General features: G+C 40.4%; 4 long non-coding RNA genes across 4 annotated transcripts; 2 read left to right on the top strand and 2 right to left on the bottom strand.

The window, feature by feature from the left end:
- Positions 1–8,852: 8,852 nt before the first annotated feature.
- Positions 8,853–12,539, bottom strand: LOC130995088 (uncharacterized). The gene is made up of 3 exons (XR_009092040.1): positions 11,983–12,539; positions 9,724–9,786; positions 8,853–9,084 (listed from the first exon to the last, which is right to left on the bottom strand). It is a non-coding gene; the product is annotated as an uncharacterized LOC130995088 (long non-coding RNA).
- On the top strand, positions 10,608–12,436 carry LOC130995089 (uncharacterized). Its single transcript, XR_009092041.1, has 2 exons — positions 10,608–10,948; positions 11,014–12,436. It is a non-coding gene; the product is annotated as an uncharacterized LOC130995089 (long non-coding RNA).
- A 2,372-nt stretch (positions 12,540–14,911) lies between the features above and the next one.
- On the bottom strand, positions 14,912–18,716 carry LOC130995086 (uncharacterized). Its single transcript, XR_009092038.1, has 3 exons — positions 18,042–18,716; positions 15,783–15,845; positions 14,912–15,143 (listed from the first exon to the last, which is right to left on the bottom strand). It is a non-coding gene; the product is annotated as an uncharacterized LOC130995086 (long non-coding RNA).
- Positions 16,667–18,495, top strand: LOC130995087 (uncharacterized). The gene is made up of 2 exons (XR_009092039.1): positions 16,667–17,007; positions 17,073–18,495. It is a non-coding gene; the product is annotated as an uncharacterized LOC130995087 (long non-coding RNA).
- Positions 18,717–20,156: the final 1,440 nt, after the last annotated feature.

The following is a 20,156-nucleotide window of genomic DNA, read 5'->3' as shown; positions in this document are numbered from 1 at the left end:
TTCTTGTGCCCAGTTCTTTTTGTAAACTGATCCAGAATCTGGATGTGAACTTGGAATCTCTGTCCGATTGTAATTGACTTTGGCACTCCGTGCAAACGCACAATTTCTCTAACATAAAGTTGAGCTAACTTGTCGGATCCATGGGTGATTGGGATTGGTATAAAGTGCGCACACTTCGTAAGTCTGTCCACAATGACCCATATAGCCGTGTTACCTCGCTTGGATCTTGGCAATCCTGTGACGAAGTCCATTGCTATATCATCCCATTTCCATTCTGGTATCTCCAAGGGTTTGTAGTTCCCCGTAAGGCCTTTGGTGTAAGGCTTTCACTTGCTGGCAAGCAAGACATCGTTCAACAAACGAGGCTACATCTCGTTTCATTCCTTCCCACCAGAAATTCTCTTTTAGATCTTGATACATCTTAGTACTTCCCGGGTGGGCAGTATAAGGGGTATCATGGGCTTCGCTCAAGATTTTATTCTTAAGTTCTTCATCTTGAGGAATGCATATCCTTCCTTCAAAGAGTATGGCATTGTCTGGTGCTTCTTGGAAATCTTTGAGATCTCCTAATCTTATCTTTTCCCGTAATTTTTTCCATCTTCTCATCCTTTCTTTGTGCTTCTAGCACCATTTTCTTAAACTAGGTATTGTCTCAACAACGCCTGCTATAGTTCCAGGTGGTTTAATCACTTCTATCTTCATCTTGTCAAATTCTTTTATAAGCTCAACTTCTCTCGTGAGAAGATGTCCTAATTTTGACGAGACTTTTCGGCTTAATGCGTCGGCTACTACATTAGCCTTGCCTGGGTGGTAGTTAATACCACAGTCATAGTCCTTTACTAATTCGAGCCATCTCCTTTGTCTCATGTTTAGATCTTTTTGCTCGAAAAAGTATTTCAGACTTTTGTGATCAGTAAAAATCTCACACCTAACTCCATATAGGTGATGTCTCCAGATTTTTAATGCATGTACTACTGCAGCTAGTTCCAGATCATGAGTCGGATAATTCAACTCATGAGGTCTAAGTTGTCGTGATGCATATGCTATTACCTTGCCATCTTGCATCAACACGCAACCTAGTCCATTTTTGGACGCATCCGTGTAGATTACATATTCTTTGTCTGGTTCGGGGACTGCTAAAACCGGCGCAGTAGTTAGCATCTTCTTGAGTTTTTGGAAACTCTCCTCACACTCGTCCGTCCAAGTATACTTGATCCCCTTCTTGAGCAGTTGCGTCATTGGCCTTGCTATTTTCGAAAATCCTTCAATAAACCTTCGATAATAGCCAGCCAATCCTAAGAAACTCCTGATCTCGTTTGGATTTGTTGGCGACTTCCATTCTTGTACTGCTTCCACTTTAGCAGGATCTACCTTGATTCCTTCTGATGATACGATGTGTCCTAAAAATGTGACTTCTCTCAGCCAAAACTCGCATTTGCTGAATTTGGCGTAGAGTCGTTCATTCCTTAGCGTTTGTAGAGTGGTCCTCAAATGCTCTTTATGTTCTTCTTCATTTTTGGAGTAGATGAGGACGTCATCTATGAACACTAAGACGAACTTGTCCAAGTAGGGGTGAAAAACCCTATTCATGAGATCCATGAATACAGCTGGTGCATTTGTTAGCCCGAATGGCATAACTACGAACTCGTAGTGGCCATACCTTGTTCGAAAAGCTGTTTTGGGTATATCTTCTTGTCTGACCTTCAGTTGATGATAGCCAGATCTCAAGTCGATTTTTGAAAATACACTCGCACCCCTAAGTTGGTCAAACAAATCCTCTATCCTTGGCAAAGGATATTTGTTCTTGAGTGTTAGCTTGTTCAGCTCTCTATAGTCAATGCACATTCTCAAGGTGCCATCTTTCTTTTTGACAAACAAAACTGGTGCTCCCCATGGGGATACACTAGGTCTGATGAAACCTAGGTCCAGTAGTTCCTGCAATTGAATTTTTAGTTCCTCCAATTCTTTTGGAGCCATCCTATACGGTGCCTTTGATACTGGCGCCGCTCCCGGTTCTAAGTCTATGGTAAATTCCACTTGCCTATTAGGTGGCAATCCTGGCAAGTCTTCTGGAAACACATCACGGAATTCTCGTACGATATCCACATCTTCAATTGCTCTTTTTGTCTCAGCTTTCCCGTTTAGGTACACGAGGAATGCCTGAGAGTCCTTCTTATTCATCATCTTTCTTGCTTGTAGGGTGGATATAATTGGTATTCTCCTACCCATTCTTGTCCCGTGAAATTCCCAAGCATTTTTTTCTGGAAATTTGAAAGAGATTTTCCGCTCCTTGCATAAGATTGTAGCGTAGTTTTCAGCTAGCCAATCCATTCCTAGGATTATATCAACGTCCGACATCGGTATAACATATACGTTGTTTGCTATGACCTCTAGTGATCCTATGTTCAATTCTAAGTTCGAGCAAACATGCGTTACTGTCATTGTTCCTCCTATTGGTGAAGAGATACTCATGTCCTGATTAGATCTTTCTATTTTGAGTCCTAGGGTGTCCACACATGCACTTGCAATGAAAGAATGTGAAGCACCCGTATCAAACAGAAGTACAACAGGTGTGTTGAGTAGCATGCCCATACCTGCCAGGTTTCCCTGGTTTTTCTCGGGCTGGTTCTGTTTGATAGCATAGGCTCTTGCGTGATACGGTTGCATCTTTTGTTGCTGCTGACGTGGCTGTGGTTGTGGCAGCTGTGGTTGATGTGATTGTTGAGGCTGCGGCAATTGCAGATGACGTGGCTGGGGTAGCGCTTGGATAGCTCTCAGATGTGGGGCTTGGAATGGTGGGTTTGGCCTTAAGCTCATCCCGTGTTGCTTATTTGGGCAACGATTTGCATAATGCCCCTTTTGGTTACAGATGTAACAACTATCACTGCCAGCCTTGCAGATTCCACCATGGTTTTTGTTGCACTTTGGGCAGGGTGAAGTTTTCTGTTGGTTGTTCCCCGCCTGATTAGGAGCAACTTGCCTTCCAAAGCCCTGTTGCTGGGGTGGTTGTCCCTGCCATGGTTTCTTCTCAGTTTGGCCATTGTAATTGCCTTCCCATTTTCGTTTCCCTTTGTAGTTCTGGGATTGGGCTTGTGGGGGTGGTGGCATAGGTGTTGCCACTGGTCTTTCCCATGGCATTGCTGCCTCAATGTCTAGAGCTCTACTGAGGGATTCAGTATACGACAACCCTCCATGACTAGCCAAAGCCATCCTGATTTCATGCCTCAGACCGGCACAAAATTTTTCAGCCATTTTCTCGTCTGTATCAACTAGTTCTGGGGCATATCTGGACATGTCGCAAAACATCCTATCATACTGTGTAACCGTCATCCTCCCCTGTTTCAGGTTATAGAATTCCATCTCTTTCTTCTTTCGGTAACTTTTGGGTATATATTTATCATATATCCCAATCTTGAACTGCTCCCAGGTGAGGTTTTCTAGTTGATCAGCTGTCATTGTCTTCATTCTGGCTTCCCACCAGAAGTCAGCCGATCCCGTCAGTTGGAAAGATACACAGGTTAAACGTTCCTGGTCGGTGCAGCGCAGAAAGTTGAAGATGCGTTCGATTGCACGCACCCAAGTTTCAGCCTCAGCTGGATCTCCTGTACCGCTGAATACAGGTGGGTTTTGACGTAAAAACAATTCCTCTATTCTACGTTCTGGCCGTATTGGTTGTGGAGCTATTTCTGGTTCTGGCCCTGGTTCTGGACCTCTTTCATCATTTTGTGGGATTCTTCTCCCACCTCTTGGACGTCCTCTCTTTGGTGGCATTCTGATAAGTCAATATAATATGTTTATTAGTACATGGTAGATGTATTCTAACACTCGTTCATTGCTTCTTCAATTCCTTGTACTAGCTATATTGTATGCAAAACTTTTAAATCAACGAAATATAATAAGTACTTAACACACGAATTTACTGAAGGCGTGAATTTATATATAAGTACTTAAAGATTCTGCCTCCTAGAGGCCTCTTCGAATAATATGGAGTTATAGAACGGTCCATAGGTAGTTACCGTTCCTGTAGTAACAACTTCCTAGATAGATGAATATTACAACCCACGAGTTCGAGATACATCATACAAGCAAATACAACTGCCCTAGACTATCGATCCATGGGAGCTAGCAGACTTGCCCTTCTTCGGATCCTCTTCTGGGTCTTCCTCCGGATCCTCTTCTGGGTCTTCCTCCGGATCCTCTTCGGAGTCGATATCCAGGTAGTAGTCCTCCGTTTCCTCACCCTCTGCCCCGAGCTGAACACGACCACCGAGAAGTCGGATTTTCACCACATCCTTGCAGGGCGTTCCTGCATCGGAGGTCGTAGTACCCTTCTTAAGGGAAAGAGGCTGAGCAGGTAGTGGCTTCCAACTCGTCTTGCCTGGAGTTTTCTTCCTACTTCCCCCAGTGTCATCATGGGCTGGAGTTTTCCCTTTTTCAGCAGTCTTGAGTGCCTGGCGCAAGATCTCACCTTCATCGTTGTCAGTGCCTGCCAGGGCTTTGCCCTTATCAATAAGTTCGCGTGCTTGACGCAAGACTTCTTCTAATTGTTTCATGGCCGCACTGTAAATGGGGTCCTCTTCCCCTGGTGGAGGTGGCTGTATCGGGGGTGTACCGACTGGTGATTGGGGTGGTGGCGTCTCTTTCCTTTGGGTTTTTGGACGTGATGTCCCGGCCTCGAAGTCGTTTCGGCATCGACGACCGAGAACAGACAGTTGTGGGGAAACACTCTGCACTGGGATGGGTGGATCTGCTGTTATAGGAGCCTGAGTAGGCATAAGTGGGGTCCTTTCTTCCGGACGAACTCCAACAGGAGCAAGGTCTCCTGGCCTCATATATGGTCCCCTGAATGCTCTACCAAAGGCATCATAGGTGTAGTGAATTGCTGCGATGAACCGTGGAAAATCGCCTTCTGGATCAAACGACTCTTCTGCAGTGTGTACGTAGTCACCTGCGAGCTCTGTAGCCCATCCTTGCCAGTCTGGTGGAAGTAATAAGATCAAGCGCATGATCCCGTCATAACCAGTGGCTCCATGGGGATGTGCAGCTTTCCACAGTCGATAATAATGGGCGAGGAACTCTCCTAGGTCATCTCTCCAACAACGTGTGTAGGTTCGGTATTCCCTGAGGATACTTTCAGGACTTGGTCGCCTCGTCATTTGCTTTCTAGCGGTGCGTCGTGTTCTTGCCATCTTTGAAAGAATGACGTTCTATAATTAAACTCATAATAAGTTATTATAGCAGTAGGTTTCTAATTACTCTCATGTATTAACAACACAAGTCGTGATCATATCATAAGTAATATTGGTCTTAATCTCTGACTTATGCATAATTAATAATTCACAAGTCCTAGATCGTGCAGTCATAATCCCAATACTTACATATGTATTGAAATTTTAAGGGTTGAAAGAGATTCAACTCATTGCACAAATAGTAAATCATTCAATGCACTTTTGTCACTACGAGCTATATAATAAATAATTTTATTGGGTAAGGCAATAGTTGATATGTTTGAACAATTCGAACTATGCCCGTATCATCATGAGTGACACGCTCCGTCATGTCTCTATCTTTATACATCCTCGAGTGACGCCTGATTTTCTTTCTTCTATTTTTTTCATTTCAACTGTAATGAATGATAACTAAACTCATGTATATGTTTTGCTTCTATGTTCTTTGTAAGAGTGATCAAACATTTCTAACGCATCTAAGTTCATCAAGGAATCTACTCAATCATATAGCATGAGATTTAAGCACTTGTACAAACATTTGAAAATACAACTTTCTCAACATTTAATAAATATTTACCTCTGTTTCTCTGTTGAGCAGGATGTTGTGATGAGGTGCTGAGCTTTTGTCAACTGACCTTTCTAACACTAGTATTCAGTAAAGAATAAATTTTGGGATAACTCTTGGGTTCAGAGCAAACGAACTGCTCTGATACCATTCTGTCACGACCGGACTTAACTAAGGATAGGTAAGCCGGGAAACCGTGACTAGGGAAGGGAAATTAGGAGAGGGGACAGAAAGGGGTGATAAATAATTATAAATGAATTAAATTAAGATTTAGACATCATATGAGAATAAGTCACACATATATATATAGATAATAACGAGTAATCGGTCATGAGTATCCGATTTAAGTGTTTATACAATAACTTGATTTGACAATCCAACATAATAGGATAAACTGCATCATAACTGAGTGTTCGCAGCGGAAATGAGAACGTGATACATGTATGAAGACATGTATCGCCAAGAGTTTATTTAGTAAATATGACAAAGCTCCGCACGACACCCCATCATCACTCATCACTGCTCAACCTGCACATTTAGAAATACATGCAGGGCTGAGTACAAAGTACTCAGTAGACATATGCCGAAAATCATATACATACATAATAAATGTAAATTGTCATGCCATTTCAATAGTATAACCAAGGGTTTTTACTTAAAAAGGCCCTAAGCATACTAAATTCATTTGTGATTCTAAAGTTCGACTGCAGTCTAAGTTCTCTTGTAATCTATCATATCTGGAACTGTGTGCCGGAGAGGTGGCCACCTCTCACGGTCACTTGACCGGCCAACCCGCTAGATGACTCACGGTCACTGGTGTACACTAGCCCTGGCAGGATAGCTATCAACTGCTCAAGACCCGAATTCGATTACATGATAAAAGTAACATCAGATAGATATCATACTGAAATTGAAATATTTTATGGCAAGACAATATTTGAAATAACTTCAATTAATTTAGTCATGAAATAACTTGCTTGAACGTAACATTTAAACTCATTTGATATATATGAAAGTAATGCCTACCTGATTGCAGTGTTTTGCTACTTAAGACAATGATTCTCTTTCCTTAGCGCGATAGGTTACTCAGGCGCTTTTGTTTATTTGAACCTTTGATAACACGAAACATGTGTTCGAGTGAATAATAGGAAAGATAACAACAAATGCAGTGAATCACTATTCACTCATTTCTCTAACTACCCATATTTCCTTAAACGACTGTATCTAACTCATATACAATCGTTCTTCTTTTATCGAAATACTTCATGTACCTTTGAGGATGTAGGAAAGCCCATTTTATATTATTCCTTTATTTATCCATTATAAATAAAGAATAATTTATAAAATATTTTCCTTTTCCCCATTTAATAATGCCAATCAATATATATATATATTGCTACTATTAAAAGAACTAATAAGTCATTAATAAATTCTAAATATTAATTCCTGATGAAAATTTCATTGTGAGATTTTAGGAACATTTGTAAAAATATTTTAAAATAATAAAAGGAGTTAACTATAAAAGAAATTTTCGAGAAGATCTAATAATTTTAATATTTTAACCATTTGATTAATAAATCTTTAATATTTCATTTATCAACTATTCCATCTAATATAATTTTACCAACAAGTTCTCATGAAATCTTTCTCATAATATTTATATATCTCAATAGCTCATTTATAAACTAAAAGTGATATTTTATCAACAATAAAACTTTAAAATCCTTAATAAGAATTATTTAGAAACATTTCAATCTCAACAAAACTGTATAGATTCAACTTCAACTAATAAACTGCTTTTACTCCGAACTCGTATGGAGTCGAATTTTATATCAATAGAAACCTCTTTGAGTCTAGTTTAATTGAAAAAAAAGTATGTTGAAAAACTCCAAGTAGTTTAATAGATATAGCGATTTTCCCATCGCCTACCAGATTCGGCAGTTTCTGCCAACTGAAAGTCCAGATTTTTGAAAAATAGCAAACGTTACCTGAATGAGCTCAAATTTTATATGTAGATAGCTAACACATATATCTTCATAGAATAAAAATTTGAGAGCTAAATATCAACATATGGTTACTGAAATAATTAACTTAATCATCTGCCTCACGACAGTTTTAGCAGATACGGGCAGTAGACTTCTCGAATTTTAAAAGGGTAGTAAACGAAGTTCAAATGATATGAAACTTTGTACGAATATTTATCACACTCCCATCTATACCCCAGAAATTTCTCATAATATAATAGAAACGGGAAGGCATCGAAATAAGGGCGTCAACTTACCCTTGTCCAAGTGAGCACTAATGGAAGTTGTTCGCCGGGGTTTTTTTTCTGGTCGTCGTTCCGCGATGGGGTTTAGCCGCGAAGGTCTACGACTTAGTTTTCCTCGTGCGAGATAGATCAGGCTACACAACGGTGGTTTCTCGATTCTTTTTCGTCGTAAGGATAGTGAGAAACGAAGGCCGTAAGTTGGCCGGTGGCTAAGTCGGGAATTCGACGTTGGCCTCCGAAGGATATTGTGGCCTTTGGTCGGGAAAATATAGAGAAGGTTTCGGCCTTTCGATTGTTGGGTTTGGTAGCCTAAAGATGGAGGAACGAGTACACGTTCTCGGTTCAGAGCCTAGTGGCCGGTCGACGAAGAAATGGCCCGGCGAAGGGAGCTTACTTGAGCTCTTGCAAGTAAAAAAAAAAACAAATCTCAAACTCTCTCTTGCTCGCTGCATTTCTTCCTTCTGCAGAACTCTCCTCAATTTATAGAGGAGTTTCTGCAGACAACAGAATCAAAATGGTGGAAATTTTGGTACCTGGAGTTGCAACTTTTGAAGATTTGATCGTTGAAATTTACATCCTTTGACAATTGTGATCTTACCGTGAAATTTCTTTCTCGGCGTGTCACGACCGGCCTTAATTAAGGATAATTAATCCGGGAAAACCATGACTGGGGAAGGGAAAATAAGAAGCGGGTTTAGAAAGGGGTGCATAAAAGAATACTCAAAGAGCTTGAATACGCGTGAAATATTCCTTAAAAAGGGAAAATGCATAGTTCGCATAAAAAGGGTACTCAAAGAACTTGTATACGCGTTATATTCCTTAAAAGGAAAAAGGCATTTTTAGGGGCTTGGCTAAAACATTATCAGAGTTTGCAACGGAAGGTGTAACTGAAATAATCAGTGTTTACAGCGGAATGCATAACTGAGATACATGTATGAAGACATGTATCCTTTCTGAGCCTACTTTAAATTCGACAAAAACTCTACTCAGCAACAACACTTCATCGCCCATCACAGCTCAACCTGCACAAACATAAACATACGAAGGGCTGAGTACAAGAGTACTCAGTGGGCAGTGCCAAGCATATAACATAATATCAACAACAAAACACAACTTCGCATAAGAGGCATAAGTTTCTTTCAAATCCTTTGCTCATTAAACATTTCCATATTCATAAACAGCATGAGCGCATTCTTCATCATTAACAATCATAAACAAGCATCGTGTCGTGGAGAAGGCCTTCCCCAACGAACACGGGCATCGCACCGTGAGGGGGAGCCTCCCTCAGCGGTCACGGCATCGTACTATTGAGGGAGGCCTCCCCCAATAGACGCTGTAATACTGACATACTGGCATACTGGCATACTGGCATCGCGCCGCGAGAGAGGCCTCTCTCAGCGGACACGGGCATCGCGCCGTGAGGAAGGCCCTCCTCAACGGACACGGCATCGTACTGTTGAGGGAGGCCTCCCCCAACAGACGCAAGCATCAATCACAGGCATAAACTTATCAGCGTAAAGCATTCAAGCGTAATCAAGCGTAATCAAGCGTAAATCATTTAGCGTAAAGCATAATAAAGCATATCACACTTGAAGATCCAATTTGCATTTTAAAGCATAACACATGCATAGCATTTTATTTACGCGTAAGAAATTGCCCACCTGATAGCAAAGTTTTGCTAAGGTACTCTAACTCCTTGTGTAGTTCTTACTCTCGCGCTTGACCTTAATCACGAGAATATAAAATAAGACATTGCCTCGAGAAAAATTCTTAATAAATGAGAAAGCGTAATTTAACTATGCATGAATCTGTTATGCATGTACTAATTTTCTGAGCGATAATCGGGAATTCTACTATTAATCCACGTTAATAGATTTAACTAATTCTCGTATAACGTGGTCGAATAAAGCTGTGATTCTTCCTTCCTCATCGGAATATTCTAGTCGTGAAATAAATCTCGCCTTTGTACTCGTTCGTAATAAAAGAACTAACTCGGCTTTAATCGAGGTGTGACCTCGTAGAAATTATCGGGCTTTTCAAAATTAAATAAATAATTGAAAACATTTCTCTTGAGTTAAGAACACCAACAATATTCTTACTCGTCTTTCTTTAATAATTGGATTTATAATTAAAACCAATTAAATACTTTATTGCAAGTAAAAATGCAATTTCATGTCATGCTTAGCATATAATAAGTAATTTACTTAAAATATGCACATAATAATAATACAATATTATTATTATGTAAATCATCTTTTGAGAAAAATAATTAATTAAACTAAATAAATAGTCTAATTAATAAGTATCCATTTTTCTTTGAACTCCAGCCCAGTTAAATAATAAGATAGCCCATTTCTTTAAAAAAAACATAAGCCCAATGTTTCAATTTAAATCAGGGCCCAAAGACTTTAATAAAATCGGTCCAAAGACTTTAATAAAATCGGCCCATAGCCAAAGCCCAATACCATTTAAACACAAGCTCAATCTTTCAAAAGATAAAAGCCCAATTAAAATAAATGATGAGGCCCAAATTCCATTTAAAAAATCGGCCCATCACTTATTAAAAATCGGCCCAAGACTCGGCCCAAAATAAAGAAATAACCCGGCCCAATGTAAATAAATGCTAAAAGCCCAATTGAATTAACAAAAGAGGCCCAACTTCAATTAATTAACTAAAGCCCAATTTCTTTTCCTCCAAGTCGGTTCTCTCTTCTTCTCCCAGCAGAACACGCTCCACTCTCTCTCAAGCAATTCACGCCTTTCTCTATCTATTCTTTTTCAAACAGTCGCCGCTCAAGACATCTCTCTCTCTCTCGCCCGCTCTACGCGAGCTCCGCCGCGAACGGCTCCGGCGAGAACGACGGCCAGCCGAGGACATCGCCCCTGGTCCATTTCTCTCTCTCTCCATCTACTTCCCTCTCTCAATTTCTCACCCGATCTGTCTCCCGCAGATCTGCCGTCGCCGCTCCGTACTCTGACCATTCCAGCCGCCGGCGAGGCCAGCGTTGCTCAGAACCCCGACGTCGGTCTGCTCCCTCATCTCCTCTCTCTCGATTTACCTCTCAAACTCGACTGAGAGGAGGAGCCCTAGCTTTCCCTGAGATCGAATCCTCCGCCGTTTCTGTAAGTCCGGCGACCGCTAGTTGTCGTTCCCCCTCCAAACTTGGTGTCTCGGCCTCAAATCCGTGTTCGGGAAGAAGAGAGTGGAAGGGCGAGCCCTAATCGTCAAATACCAGGTCGCCGCTGCACCGCGTCTCCATCAGAATCTGATGGCTGGTCGCCGTGGCTCTGTAAATCCGGCAACTGACTGCCGGTTTCGTTCTCCTCCACGAATCGCCGCCATCTCCTTCGCGTTCCTCCGGCGACCAGGTAAAGTCCGCCTTCGTTGTTCTCCGGGGTCGACGGGGTTCGATTTGTGCCACGCCACCGCCGCTGCTGCTACTGGAAGGCCGGCTTCGCCGTTGCTGTCGCTGTTCCCGGCGAAGGGTGTCGCCTCGCCTACTCCTCGGCGCCGTTAAATCCCGATTCAGAGCAGGGCAATCGGCCCTATTTCTTAAGCTAAGTTCTCTAATTTCATTCTACTATTGTATCTTGATTCATTTGCTTATGATGTGAAAGTTTAATACGAGGGGTTGTGGTTTTTCCTAATTCCGTTTATAAGCCGTGGAAATTTTGCTACTGTGCTAAATGAATAACAGCGTTGTTATATGCTCGTCAATGAGCCCTGTGTTGGATTATGAGCTAAGGTGTATTCTTTCTTTGTTTTGCATAAACTCATATGCTTGTTGTTCTAGAGTGCAGCCTGTTTGTGAAGTTTATACTTTCTATTGTACGAAATATCTAGGCTATTTGATGTAGATGAACTGTGATATGCTAGATATGGATGCAAACTGAGTTGAATATTTGGGATATCAAATTACCTTGAGTATTTTGTGTTGGTAGCTGCTGTTGTTGATAATGAATTCAATGGAGAAGAAACTCTCGATACTTGGCAGTTGGCAGCAGGAACTTCATCTCCCTTTCTGGTGCTTGGTGTATGAGAGAAGGAATGAAGTAAGTGGAAAGTTTGGTGGAGAAAAAGGGTGGTGGTGCAGGCTAGTGCGTAGGTCTCATTTTTGTTAAGTGGAGGTAGTGGTTGATAAATAATTAGATAGTGGAAGATGATTGTCTTAAGCATGATCTTCCTCCTAAAGCCAGCAAATTCGAGAGTTTTATTTTTTTACCCAAATGTACTGCGTCACTCTTGCTGCCAGTGGTGAGCTTATATGCAAAGATTTCTTCTTGTACTCAGAAAAAAAATCAATTACTGCATTGATTGATAGTGGTGGTTGAAGTTCTAATTGTAAATAATAATAAATCTTTGTGTCTTGGTTACTCAGTGCATCTACTATTTAATCGCGTGTTTGCAATCAAATATTGGCTTATGCTCATTATTCATGTATAAATTAAATAAGTAGATTTAATTCACTTCACAAGCCATTTAATATCTAGATTAAATCCGTATATTTAATCTGCGTTGCAGTCGGAATAATTTCTCGACTTCTAGTAAATAATAGAAATAATATTTCTATCGCATATAAATTAATCACTTGACTTTGCTAAGTCAGTTATCAAACTGGATAATAGATTATTGAATGGCTCAATAATCCTCGTCGCGTTTTTCTCATACGTAAAAAAAAAATATATATAAAGCTAAAATAATAACTCTGTTTCTGAAAAAAAAAAATCAGGACCATAAACTGGATTCATTAAAAAAAAATTGCATTTACTAGTTTTAATCATAAATAAAAGAGCGGGCTACTACATACTACCCCTCTTAACAAAAATTTCGTCCCGAAATTTGCATATCTCTGCTAAAACAGTTCGGGGTATTTTTCCTTCATCTTGTCTTCAAGTTCCCGCGTAGCTTCTCTTGTCTGCGGTGTCTCTATAAGATTTTCACTGATGTGATTGAGACTGATTTCGCAAGTGTCCATGTATTGCTGGCAAGGGGGTGCGGGTGTTCCCAATTGCTGAACCTCGTTGTCTGTTGGGGCATTGCGTGGAGTAGTGACCTTTTTGGCCACAATTGTGACAACCGTTAGTTCCAGCTCGACAGATACCCCTATGCATCTTACCACAATTTGGGCAAGGTGAAATTCTTCTCTGACTTTGGCTACCCCCAGTTGACTCGAGGTTAGTTCGTGCCTCGTACCTTGGTTGAATAAACTGTTCAGCCCGTTCATATTCTTGCCATACTCGCTTATTAATCGGATTGATATTGTCTTCATTGTTGTCCCACTTGCGCTTCCCTTTGAGAGTATGCGACGCTGCTGGTGAGTCATTTGGCGTCGAGATCAATGGTGGGGCTGACTTGTCTGACGGCATTGCAGCTTCAATGTCAAGTGCCCTGTTCAAAGACTCCGTGTATGTGAGTCCTCCGTGGCTTGCTAGAGCCATCCTAATTTCGTGTCGCAGACCGGCACAAAATTTCTCTGCCATCTTCTCATCTGTGTCCACTTGTTGTGGAGCAAACCTAGACAGGTTGCAGAATTCCTTGTCGTATTCAACCACAGATTTCTTTCCTTGCTTCAACTCGTAGAACTCAGCTTCTTTCTTCTTCCTATAGCTTTTCGGAATATATTTATCATATAATCCTGTCTTAAAATCTTCCCAAGTATAACTTGCCCATTGTTCAGGTGTCAGAATTTTTCGTCGTGCTTCCCACCAGAAGTCAGCTGATCCTGTTAGCTGGAATGAGACGTAAGATAGGCGCTCCTCATCAGTACAACGTAGAAAGTTGAAAATGCGTTCCATTGCACGCACCCAAATCTCAGCTTCAGCCGGTTCACTCGTTCCGTCAAACGTAGGTGGGTTTTGCCTTAAAAAGAGTTCTTCAACTCTCCTAGTCGGGGGCGGAGGGGATGGATTATGTCCTCGAGCATTTTGTGGTTCTTCTGGTACAGCATTACGGTTTCTGCGATTGTTATTGTTTCTCGCAGGGCGTCCTCTCTTAGGCGGCATTCTGGTAGCAAAGATGTGTCAATTAGTACACTCTAGCATAATCTAATACAAGCCTCAAAAGTATTCTTGTAAAGGTCAACTTATTATAACTTGTAAACAAGTCATAACTCCAATGACAACATTGATGTAGTAAGCTTTAAGGGTCCTTAACATCTCAAATCCATGAGTCATAGAAATTCTTAAGCATATAATATCACATCATCTAAATTGGATACTTAAGCATAAGTCATGGGGATTCATAGCGGCTATAAAATCATGAGCTAAAAAAAAAAATTAATCTATACGTATCACGTATCTTGCTGCCTTCACTATAACCACCAAAGATACAGTCGAATTTCTTCTATGTTCTGTAGTAGTGGTGATCTCATATCTTAATAGCTCTATGTTCATAGGGATTCATTCCATAGGCATACTTAATCGCATTTACGTAAATCATTTCATTCGAACAACATAACATGGCTATTGACAGTTACACTCTTTGCTATTACAATAATTCTCACTTTTTGTAAACATTAACTCAAAACTTGGAAGAGCATACCATTCTGCTTCGTTGAGTGTGATGCGATGAAGTGCTGAGCTTTGTCGATTGAACTCTAGACACTTTAGTGATCCATTCTAACTTTGGCTTAAATAAACTCATAGGCTCAGAGCAAACGAACTGCTCTGATACCACTCTGTCACGACCGGCCTTAATTAAGGATAATTAATCCGGGAAAACCATGACTGGGGAAGGGAAAATAAGAAGCGGGTTTAGAAAGGGGTGCATAAAAGAATACTCAAAGAGCTTGAATACGCGTGAAATATTCCTTAAAAAGGGAAAATGCATAGTTCGCATAAAAAGGGTACTCAAAGAACTTGTATACGCGTTATATTCCTTAAAAGGAAAAAGGCATTTTTAGGGGCTTGGCTAAAACATTATCAGAGTTTGCAACGGAAGGTGTAACTGAAATAATCAGTGTTTACAGCGGAATGCATAACTGAGATACATGTATGAAGACATGTATCCTTTCTGAGCCTACTTTAAATTCGACAAAAACTCTACTCAGCAACAACACTTCATCGCCCATCACAGCTCAACCTGCACAAACATAAACATACGAAGGGCTGAGTACAAGAGTACTCAGTGGGCAGTGCCAAGCATATAACATAATATCAACAACAAAACACAACTTCGCATAAGAGGCATAAGTTTCTTTCAAATCCTTTGCTCATTAAACATTTCCATATTCATAAACAGCATGAGCGCATTCTTCATCATTAACAATCATAAACAAGCATCGTGTCGTGGAGAAGGCCTTCCCCAACGAACACGGGCATCGCACCGTGAGGGGGAGCCTCCCTCAGCGGTCACGGCATCGTACTATTGAGGGAGGCCTCCCCCAATAGACGCTGTAATACTGACATACTGGCATACTGGCATACTGGCATCGCGCCGCGAGAGAGGCCTCTCTCAGCGGACACGGGCATCGCGCCGTGAGGAAGGCCCTCCTCAACGGACACGGCATCGTACTGTTGAGGGAGGCCTCCCCCAACAGACGCAAGCATCAATCACAGGCATAAACTTATCAGCGTAAAGCATTCAAGCGTAATCAAGCGTAATCAAGCGTAAATCATTTAGCGTAAAGCATAATAAAGCATATCACACTTGAAGATCCAATTTGCATTTTAAAGCATAACACATGCATAGCATTTTATTTACGCGTAAGAAATTGCCCACCTGATAGCAAAGTTTTGCTAAGGTACTCTAACTCCTTGTGTAGTTCTTACTCTCGCGCTTGACCTTAATCACGAGAATATAAAATAAGACATTGCCTCGAGAAAAATTCTTAATAAATGAGAAAGCGTAATTTAACTATGCATGAATCTGTTATGCATGTACTAATTTTCTGAGCGATAATCGGGAATTCTACTATTAATCCACGTTAATAGATTTAACTAATTCTCGTATAACGTGGTCGAATAAAGCTGTGATTCTTCCTTCCTCATCGGAATATTCTAGTCGTGAAATAAATCTCGCCTTTGTACTCGTTCGTAATAAAAGAACTAACTCGGCTTTAATCGAGGTGTGACCTCGTAGAAATTATCGGGCTTTTCAAAATTAAATAAATAATTGAAAACATTTCTCTTGAGTTAAGAACACCAACAATATTCTTACTCGTCTTTCTTTAATAATTGGATTTATAATTAAAACCAATTAAATACTTTATTGCAAGTAAAAATGCAATTTCATGTCATGCTTAGCATATAATAAGTAATTTACTTAAAATATGCACATAATAATAATACAATATTATTATTATGTAAATCATCTTTTGAGAAAAATAATTAATTAAACTAAATAAATAGTCTAATTAATAAGTATCCATTTTTCTTTGAACTCCAGCCCAGTTAAATAATAAGATAGCCCATTTCTTTAAAAAAAACATAAGCCCAATGTTTCAATTTAAATCAGGGCCCAAAGACTTTAATAAAATCGGTCCAAAGACTTTAATAAAATCGGCCCATAGCCAAAGCCCAATACCATTTAAACACAAGCTCAATCTTTCAAAAGATAAAAGCCCAATTAAAATAAATGATGAGGCCCAAATTCCATTTAAAAAATCGGCCCATCACTTATTAAAAATCGGCCCAAGACTCGGCCCAAAATAAAGAAATAACCCGGCCCAATGTAAATAAATGCTAAAAGCCCAATTGAATTAACAAAAGAGGCCCAACTTCAATTAATTAACTAAAGCCCAATTTCTTTTCCTCCAAGTCGGTTCTCTCTTCTTCTCCCAGCAGAACACGCTCCACTCTCTCTCAAGCAATTCACGCCTTTCTCTATCTATTCTTTTTCAAACAGTCGCCGCTCAAGACATCTCTCTCTCTCTCGCCCGCTCTACGCGAGCTCCGCCGCGAACGGCTCCGGCGAGAACGACGGCCAGCCGAGGACATCGCCCCTGGTCCATTTCTCTCTCTCTCCATCTACTTCCCTCTCTCAATTTCTCACCCGATCTGTCTCCCGCAGATCTGCCGTCGCCGCTCCGTACTCTGACCATTCCAGCCGCCGGCGAGGCCAGCGTTGCTCAGAACCCCGACGTCGGTCTGCTCCCTCATCTCCTCTCTCTCGATTTACCTCTCAAACTCGACTGAGAGGAGGAGCCCTAGCTTTCCCTGAGATCGAATCCTCCGCCGTTTCTGTAAGTCCGGCGACCGCTAGTTGTCGTTCCCCCTCCAAACTTGGTGTCTCGGCCTCAAATCCGTGTTCGGGAAGAAGAGAGTGGAAGGGCGAGCCCTAATCGTCAAATACCAGGTCGCCGCTGCACCGCGTCTCCATCAGAATCTGATGGCTGGTCGCCGTGGCTCTGTAAATCCGGCAACTGACTGCCGGTTTCGTTCTCCTCCACGAATCGCCGCCATCTCCTTCGCGTTCCTCCGGCGACCAGGTAAAGTCCGCCTTCGTTGTTCTCCGGGGTCGACGGGGTTCGATTTGTGCCACGCCACCGCCGCTGCTGCTACTGGAAGGCCGGCTTCGCCGTTGCTGTCGCTGTTCCCGGCGAAGGGTGTCGCCTCGCCTACTCCTCGGCGCCGTTAAATCCCGATTCAGAGCAGGGCAATCGGCCCTATTTCTTAAGCTAAGTTCTCTAATTTCATTCTACTATTGTATCTTGATTCATTTGCTTATGATGTGAAAGTTTAATACGAGGGGTTGTGGTTTTTCCTAATTCCGTTTATAAGCCGTGGAAATTTTGCTACTGTGCTAAATGAATAACAGCGTTGTTATATGCTCGTCAATGAGCCCTGTGTTGGATTATGAGCTAAGGTGTATTCTTTCTTTGTTTTGCATAAACTCATATGCTTGTTGTTCTAGAGTGCAGCCTGTTTGTGAAGTTTATACTTTCTATTGTACGAAATATCTAGGCTATTTGATGTAGATGAACTGTGATATGCTAGATATGGATGCAAACTGAGTTGAATATTTGGGATATCAAATTACCTTGAGTATTTTGTGTTGGTAGCTGCTGTTGTTGATAATGAATTCAATGGAGAAGAAACTCTCGATACTTGGCAGTTGGCAGCAGGAACTTCATCTCCCTTTCTGGTGCTTGGTGTATGAGAGAAGGAATGAAGTAAGTGGAAAGTTTGGTGGAGAAAAAGGGTGGTGGTGCAGGCTAGTGCGTAGGTCTCATTTTTGTTAAGTGGAGGTAGTGGTTGATAAATAATTAGATAGTGGAAGATGATTGTCTTAAGCATGATCTTCCTCCTAAAGCCAGCAAATTCGAGAGTTTTATTTTTTTACCCAAATGTACTGCGTCACTCTTGCTGCCAGTGGTGAGCTTATATGCAAAGATTTCTTCTTGTACTCAGAAAAAAAATCAATTACTGCATTGATTGATAGTGGTGGTTGAAGTTCTAATTGTAAATAATAATAAATCTTTGTGTCTTGGTTACTCAGTGCATCTACTATTTAATCGCGTGTTTGCAATCAAATATTGGCTTATGCTCATTATTCATGTATAAATTAAATAAGTAGATTTAATTCACTTCACAAGCCATTTAATATCTAGATTAAATCCGTATATTTAATCTGCGTTGCAGTCGGAATAATTTCTCGACTTCTAGTAAATAATAGAAATAATATTTCTATCGCATATAAATTAATCACTTGACTTTGCTAAGTCAGTTATTAAACTGGATAATAGATTATTGAATGGCTCAATAATCCTCGTCGCGTTTTTCTCATACGTAAAAAAAAAAAAATATATATAAAGCTAAAATAATAACTCTGTTTCTGAAAAAAAAAAATCAGGACCATAAACTGGATTCATTAAAAAAAAATTGCATTTACTAGTTTTAATCATAAATAAAAGAGCGGGCTACTACACGGCGTGCTGAAGCTTTTGAAAATTGTGGATATTGGCGTGATTTTCTTCTCCTACAGGAGACTTTGGGGTGTGATGGAGTTCAGATATACTACAGGAAGAAATCTGCAATCTTTACAATCTCCTTCTGCAGTAATGGTGTATTGGAGGGGAAGATGAATAGTATAGGGAATAGTGTAGGGAATAGTGTAGGAAATAGTGTAGGAATTGATGTGTTGGATGAAAAATCGAGACATACGTGTAGTGCCGTGATCTAGTTTCTCCTAGTTCCTGTAATAATTCTCCAATTCTCGTTTAATAAATACTCGTCGTATTTATATAAATTAAATCCTCAATCTTGAGATTTAATACGTGAAAGTCGGAATTAATTCGCGACTTAATACCTTAACTCATATAATGCGAAATAATAAAATTATTATGCATATGATCTCAAGTTATAATTCTAGCAATTTGATTTAAATAACACGATTTATAAAATCGGTTATAAATCTAAATTTTCTAATAATATTGATTAAATCAATAAACGGGTAAAACAAAGTCTCAAACGTATAGTTAAACCAATAAATTTAATTATTGGTTTCATTCATGACTGAATATTAAATCGCAGCTCTGTATCTCTTATACAGACTTTTGCTGAAATAATATTATCTGAACAAAATAATCACCATAAATAATTAAAAGAATTTTATAACTAATGCACATATTTAATCTAATATGTATTTAAAAGAGCGGGGCATCACAACCTGCCAGCGACATACTTATCCGCGCTGCCCTACCCAGCGCCGCCACTCTCCCCTCTGCCGAGACCGCAAACCCTCCTTTTCACCGCCCCCCACGATGATTCAGTGTTCCAATGCCGATAATCAGGGACGTGCTCTACACTCTTCTTATTTTCTTTATGCCCTGAGGACATGGCATACTTTAAGTGTGGGGGGTGTTTTATTGCTTATATTTATATTTTTTCAAAAAATTGGGCGAAATTAATTTTTCTATGCTTAGTTTTGGTCTCGAATCTTGCTAATTTTTATGAATTTGTGGAAGAGAAGATGATTTTCGATGTGAATTTCGGGTTTGTGAATGAATGGAGGATATTCTTGTTTTACCTTTGATATATGTTTCTTGATTGTGCAAAGAATTATGAGTTTTGTTGCAACACTTTTGTAAGTTAGTAAAACGTGATTTGTCTGGTAGATGCTAGAAGGAGTGTTGTCATTGTGATTGCCTACGAT

The sequence above is a fragment of the Salvia miltiorrhiza genome, chromosome 7, assembly GCF_028751815.1.
Source record: "Salvia miltiorrhiza cultivar Shanhuang (shh) chromosome 7, IMPLAD_Smil_shh, whole genome shotgun sequence".
Lineage (NCBI taxonomy): Eukaryota > Viridiplantae > Streptophyta > Magnoliopsida > Lamiales > Lamiaceae > Salvia > Salvia miltiorrhiza.
This window is presented reverse-complemented; position numbering and strand designations above follow the sequence as displayed.